We start from the raw sequence: 7,405 nt of genomic DNA, 5'->3' as shown, positions 1-7,405 counted from the left end.
GTCCATTTTAACCTGAAACACGAAAAGTAAAGATTACGCACCAATTCAGGTAAAATGCACTAGAAAGTACCTGAAATCCGACAAAAAGATCAAATAAAAACTGTATAATTACGGATTATCACTAATTATTTTCTTTTTAGTTGTTTGCGTAATTTCATTTTACTTCGTTTTATTTCATTTTCATTTTATTTTATTGGAATAGTTTCATTTGTGTTTGTTTTTGTTTTGCAGAAAATTGCAATTGGGAAACGCTGCAGCGTGTAGTGAGCATTGAAGATCTAGCACGACTCATTGTAAAATTCTCTTAACCTTGTTTTTTTTTTTTTTTTTTTTTTTTACATTTTGATTAATTAGTAATAGCTTTTGCCTTATTTTGCATAATTTGTTTTTACTCTTAGGATTTAATTTTTATTCTTAGTATTAATTTCTTTTAGGTTGCATTGATAACTTTAGTTTTGATTAAGCGTATTTGTTGTGTGAAATTTTGTTGAATATTGTTTTATTAGATTTTAGATTTGTTTTAGTTTTGTTTCGTTTGCTTATTAAAATTTGTTTCTTAGGATTTTTATTTAGCTAATTTTCTTTGAGATTGTTATTGCGCTGCTTGTTGAGCCTTTTGTGTGTTTGATTGATGAATGCAAACTATAAGGTCTTGTAACGAAGAGTTATTACCTTTGAATCTCGAAATTGAACGCACTTGTAAGAGAAATAGAAAACAAGCACGTAGGATGGCTGACCAAGATGAACCCGCACATGTACCCCTTAGCCAACATTTCGCAGCCACCACCTACACTTCAACCTCATGTATCCGTATCTCCAATGTCCAGACACAACACTATGGGATCAAAACTAGTGTCATCCAATTGTTGCCAATTTATTATGGGAATTTAAATGAGGAGCCATGCAAACACTTAGATGAATTTTTAGAAGTTTGCTCCATAGTTAGACTTCAAAATGTGAATGAAGATGTCGTGCGTTTAATTGTATGCCCATTTTCACTTAAGGGTCGAGCCAAACAGTGGCTCAATTCTTTGGCAGCAGGGTCCATTATCTCTTGGACCCAAATGCAACAAGGGTTCCTAAAAAAATATTATCCCATTGGTAAAACCAACAGCATAAGACGAGTCATTACTAGTTTCGCTCAACTTGATGGCGAGGAATTCTATGAGAGTTGGGAACGCTTGACGGAAATGCTTAGGAAGTGTCCCCATCACGCAGTCCCTAGGTGGCAATTAGTTCATAGTTTTCATGACGGACTGACCAAGAGGCATAGGAATATGGTAGACGCCTCTTATGGAGGAACATTTATGCACAAGGACGAGAATGAGTTATGGCAACTCTTCGAGACCTTAAGTGAAAATTCAATGCACCACATTTCTGCCTGTAGAATGCCTATCTCAGGGCAACCATCCAAGAAGGGTGGCGTGTATGAGGTGTCACGGTTAGATGACATTAGTTTCAAGCTAGAGGTGTTGGCCCACCGACTTGACCAGTTTGTATCTATACAAGGGCAACCCTTTACACAATCATCTCAGAAGGCGAACTCGAAGCTCACAGTTGCCCACGAATTACACTCCTACTTGAACTCTGATAAGGAAGTCAATTACTATCCCAATTCCTCCAAGGTCCGTATCCGAGGCAGACTCGAACTCCCTTTCCTACTGAGATAAGGGAGCCAAAGGTTATACCCTTTGAGAGGACTACCACTACAAGGACTCCTAGTCCCACCAGGATTCGAAGACCATACATGCACTATTTAAATAGAGGCTAGCCTTCTCATGAGAGACAGAAACATTACACCTTCAGACTCTGAAGTTCCCACTTGAGAACTTCGCATTACAGCCATATTCATAGTCCCCGACTGGACTTCCGGTAACTTTTCCTCTCCCTAATCCTCACTAACTAGCCTCACTCAGCCTTGCTGACTTGAGCTTCGGAGTGCCTACGGTAAACACCACCCCGGTATTTTCCATCTGCTTCATGCTTGTTTTCTCACGTGTGCAGATGCAGCAGATCGCTAGTGACCTCAACCTCACGGGATCAATCCCTCTTTCCGTAAAAGTAGATTTTTGCATCTACAAATATCTCTTCTTTATTTTTTTTAATATAATCTACAATTTATTTTAATTCGTTTTTGGGCTCAACTATAGGATTGATAATTAAATTTGTATAAGATTGACCTTATTTATTAATAATAAAAAAAATTCACTTAGTTGATTTTAGGATTAATTATTGGATTGTGTACCTAAATGAGTCTTTTTTTATTTATAATATAATTTTTAGGTTTAATTAACTAATTTGATAATTTAGGAATTACATATAGTATTCAAGGTATTTTTGTAATTACCTGTAGATTTTAATTAAAAAAATCCCAGGGTGAGCAGTTCCGGGTACCCTCCATTTTTCAGGGGAACCAGAACTGGAACTGCATAGTGCAGGTTCTTCAATTCAAGGAACCGGAACCTAAAATGCAGGTTCCGGTTCCTTTCGAGGGTACCTTGTAAAAAATCAATTACCCCCTATTAGTTTAAAAAATGATAAAAATACCTTAAAAGTTTACAAATACACCCCTAACAAATATACTATTTGGGTTTAGGGTTTAATTGTAATTAACTAAATTGTTAATCATTTAATTAAGTATTGTAATATTGTTTATAATAAAATGTTATAATTAATTAAGTAATCATACATAAATTTATAATGTAATGTTATAATTAATAAAATTCTAATCATTTAATTAAGTATTGTGTAAATTAGTAAATTAATTACTAATGTTTATAATATAATGTCATAATCAATTAAGTAATCATTTAATTATGTAATGTTATATTAATTATATGATCATACTATAATAGTATAATGTAATGTTATAATGAATTAAGTAATCATACTATAAATCTATAATTTAATATTATAATTAATTAAATTTCAAATCATTTGATTAATATACTAATGTTTATAATGGAATGTTATAATTGATTAAGTAATCATATTATAAATATATAAGGTAATGTTATAATTAATTAAATTTTTAATCGTTTAATTAAGTAATGTAATAATATAGTAAATTAGTAAATTACTAATGTTTATAATGTAATGTTATAAATTCATAACTAATTATGTAATTATGTAATCATTTAACTATGTAATGCTATAATTAAGTAAGTGATCATAATATATAATGTAATATAATAATATTATAATTTAATTGAGTAATTATTTAACTATAATGTAATGCTTAATTAATGTTTATAATGAAATGTTTATAAGGTAATGTTATAATTAATTAAATTTCTTATCATTTAATTAAGTATTATGCTAATGTTTATGTAGTAAATTAGTAATTACTAATATTTATAATATAATGTCATAATCAATTAAGTAATTATTTAATTATGTAATGTTATAATTAATTATATAATCATACTATAATGTAATGTTATAGTGAATTAACTATTAAGTAATCATACTATAAATTTTTAATGTAATATTATAATTAATTAAATTTTTAATCATTTAATTAAGTTTGTAATAATGTTTATAATAAAATGTTATAATTGATTAAGTAATTATACTATAAATCTATAACGTAATGCTATAATTAATTAAATTTCTAATTATAAGTCAATTAATTAACTATTTAATTATGTTATAACTTATAAGTCAATTAATTAAGTAGTAATCAATTAATGTAATGCTATAATTAATTATACTATAAATCAATTAAGTAATGTTATAAAATTATAATTAATTAAGTAATCATTTAACTATAATGTAATGTTATAATTGATTAAGTATGATATTTAACTAGTAATTAAATTTATTAATGTTTATCAATTTATCATATATAATTAATTAATTACTAATTTATTATAGATATACTTAGAACTTGATAATTGAAGTAAATAACTAAATATATTATTACTCAATCAAATATACTATTTTATTCAAAAATAATTCTTTTAATAACATTAAAAATGTAAAACACTTTTAATTGGATCATAATTCCAATTATTCACTTAATTAATCAAAACTTTAATATTAATGTATTATAATATATTAAAGCTTTTAATATGGTGTAATTTATATGTAATAAGTATAATTGTATTCGTATATTTATTTAATTAGGTTATTCTAAAAATTTAAACTTTTCTATTTAAATTTTTTTTATAAAACAATAGAAACCCTCCATTATTCACATTTCACAAATATTTCATTGTAGTCCAGGTTCTAAAACAGGTTCCAAACAGGTTCTAAACAAGTTCCAAACAGGTTCCAAAACAGGTTCCAAAAATCAGTTCCAAACCGGGTACCCCCTACAGGTTCCAAACAGGGTACCCTTTTTACAGGTTTTGGTTCCGGTTTCTCCATATACAAGAACCGGAATCGAAACCGTACAGTATCGGTTCCAAAAAATTGGAACCGGAACCTACTCGCACCGTACCGGTTCTTGGTAGGTTCCGGTTTCGGTTCTACCCCACCCCCCCTGCCCCGATTTTGGTTCTATCCGCTACCCGTACTCACACCTAAATTGTATAAGGTGTGTTTGTTTTCACATCTTTGGTTTTACTATTTAATATTGGGAATTAGTCATGTTCCTCTTAATGGAAAAAAGGTTAAATTTTTTGGATTTTAACTTAAGAGAGTTAAGACTAAAGACTCGTTTATTTATCTTACATTACTTCTCCAAAAATATCTCTATTCTAATTTTTAAATTACAATCATATCCCATAAAACCTTAATCTCTATTAACCTATTTTATTCACAATCTTATTACACTATTATTGTAGCAAGCATAGTGGTCTAGCGCAATTAACAAATGTCGCCTTAGATCCGATATGCTAGCATTTAACGGTCTAATTAATGTATGTTAGATCATGCTAGATTGTAGTCTAGCGTATTTTGATTATTTTTATCCTTATTATTTTTCATTAAGAGCAATTAGGTAAAGTCATATGATTTTACAACTAAAATTTTATCTTTTAAACAAAACATTAACATTTTTAGAATTAAAATTAATAAATAAAACTATATAGGAGAATTTTTCAAAAAATAATCATAAAATCATGTGAACTAACTTTATTTTCCTTAATGAAAAATATCAAAACAAAAATAATTGAAATACATATTCCCACCCTAGATTGCCGAAAATTCGTTGCCACCCCTAGAATGCCTAAACTACAAAATCCCACCCATCGTTGGTCTTTGCGCATGAAAAATTCGTTTTGACCAGATTTGACTGGTGAAATACCCTTTTTACCCTAATAAATCTTTATTAAGTAAATTACTTTTTAACCCCCAAGTTAATAACATTAATAAATAGCCATAAATGTTTTACATTTCACAGTAACACCCTCTTCTTCACCATTTATATTTTCATACCACCGTTCACAAAACCGAAACTTTACACCATCAATCATCTCTAAACACATAAGCATCACAACTTCACCTTATCTTATATCTCCAAATTCATCACTAACCATAACAAACAAGAATCCAATCTTCTCAACTCAAGATTCAAATAGAAATTAAATCAAATCACCAAAAATAGAGAAAAAAAAAGTAAGATTTTGGTCTAAAAACAACACCACCGCCATATAACCACCACACAAAACCACTACATCAATTGTGTTTCTCTAAATCAAGTATACCCTATTATTAGTTGAAAACTGCTAATTATGGACTGATTTCTGCAGGTCTTTCAATTGACCTTTGCCACACTTCAACACACACAAAATTGATCAATAAGAAGGAGAAGTAAGGGGCAAACAGACTTGGAAAAATGCAGGTTTGGTTTTAGCTAAAACAGGGGAAAAATAGAACACTCTGATCACACACAAAAGGGCAGAAATTTTCAGCTTTGTTTTTGTTGAGATTTCATTCCATTCTCAAGAGAGCTGCATTACTTTTCTTTCATCTTTTTTCTCTTCCTCTTTACCACCAAAATATAACCACTTTTACATTTTCTTGAGTTTGCCAATAGATTGCCAACAAGTGGCTGGACTTAAAACCCACTAAGTAAGGTTTATAAACTAAGAGTAAACGACATTTTCCCAACCACGGTTTGGCGAATATACAATTCCCAGCCTTCGTTTCATAAATTACAAATTCTAACCCTTAAATTAACACGTTACTTTTCTCTCAAAATAACCCATACATCTTAAATTTCTCTCAAATAACCCTAGAGGATCCCGGTCAAGCCAAGAATCTGGCTTGATTCTGGTACTATTGGACCTCCCCGACAATACCATCAGCATTCTCTTATCTTGCTCATCAAAATCCTTAACTTTTTCACCCGATTGCACCTCAGCGAGGTGTCGAAATTTGGTTGGAAAGGGGCAAAAAAAGCCAAAACCTAAGAGTGAGGTGACAATGATTGGCGAGCAATTGCAGTCAGGGATGTTGGGGGTTTTGGCTTTTGGTGGGTAGAAGCCGATGATACTATTGGTGGTCTTGAGGGTGGTTTTTGGTGCCGAGACTTGCCAGAATTTGGATGAAACGCTGATTGATACTATAAGCGACAACTGATAATTGGGGGTTCAATCAGGCGAGGAGGTTAGGGGTTTTGATGCGGGGGTTAAGAGGATTGTAATGGTGGTGTCAAGAGGGGTCGATTGTGCCAAAAACAGGTCGGAATGGCCTGAAATCCCCGGTGGGGTGAATTTGAGAAGTGAAGGATTATTTTAAAATTTTTGTCTTTGAAATGACCATTTTACCCTTCTAAGTGTTAGATTAAACAGTTATCTGTTAATTTAAGGGTGGAAATTGTACTTTATGAAACTGTGGGTGAGAACAAAATTTGCCAAACCTGGGGTGGGAAAATGTCGTTTACTCATAAATTAACTACACTTAACTTCTAAGTAATCATTGCAGTAAACTTATAACACACTAACTTCAAAAATATCCCCATTAATGTGTTGATTTTGCACTTCCAAGTTCCAATGCTTCTCTGAGCTACAAAAATCTTTTTTTTTTTTGAAAGAGCTTTTGTAAACAAGTAAGCAAGTTGTTGTTTCGACCTGCAAAACTCAAGTTGAATTTCACATTCTTCAATTGCTTCTCTTATAAAGTGATGCTTGAGTGCAATGTGTTTGCTTCGGCTGTGATGAACTCGATTCTTTTCTACTGCTATGGCTAATTTATAGTCACGAAATACTTCAATCCCTTGCTCTTGTTTCCCTCCCACATTTTCTAATATCTTTTTAAGCCAAATGCAATGAGATGTAGCCAATGATTATATGTCAATATACCTGCTTCAGCTGAGGATTGAGCGATAGTTTTTTGCTTCTTCGAATACCAAGAAAATAAGCCAGAGCCAAGAAATTTTCAGCTTTGTTTGTCCAGATTTCATTCCATTTTCAGGACAGCTACATCACTTTTGTTTCATTTTTTTTTTTTTTTTTTT

Source organism: Pistacia vera, unplaced genomic scaffold (genome assembly GCF_008641045.1).
Source record: "Pistacia vera cultivar Batoury unplaced genomic scaffold, PisVer_v2 Contig609, whole genome shotgun sequence".
NCBI lineage: Eukaryota > Viridiplantae > Streptophyta > Magnoliopsida > Sapindales > Anacardiaceae > Pistacia > Pistacia vera.
This window is presented reverse-complemented; position numbering follows the sequence as displayed.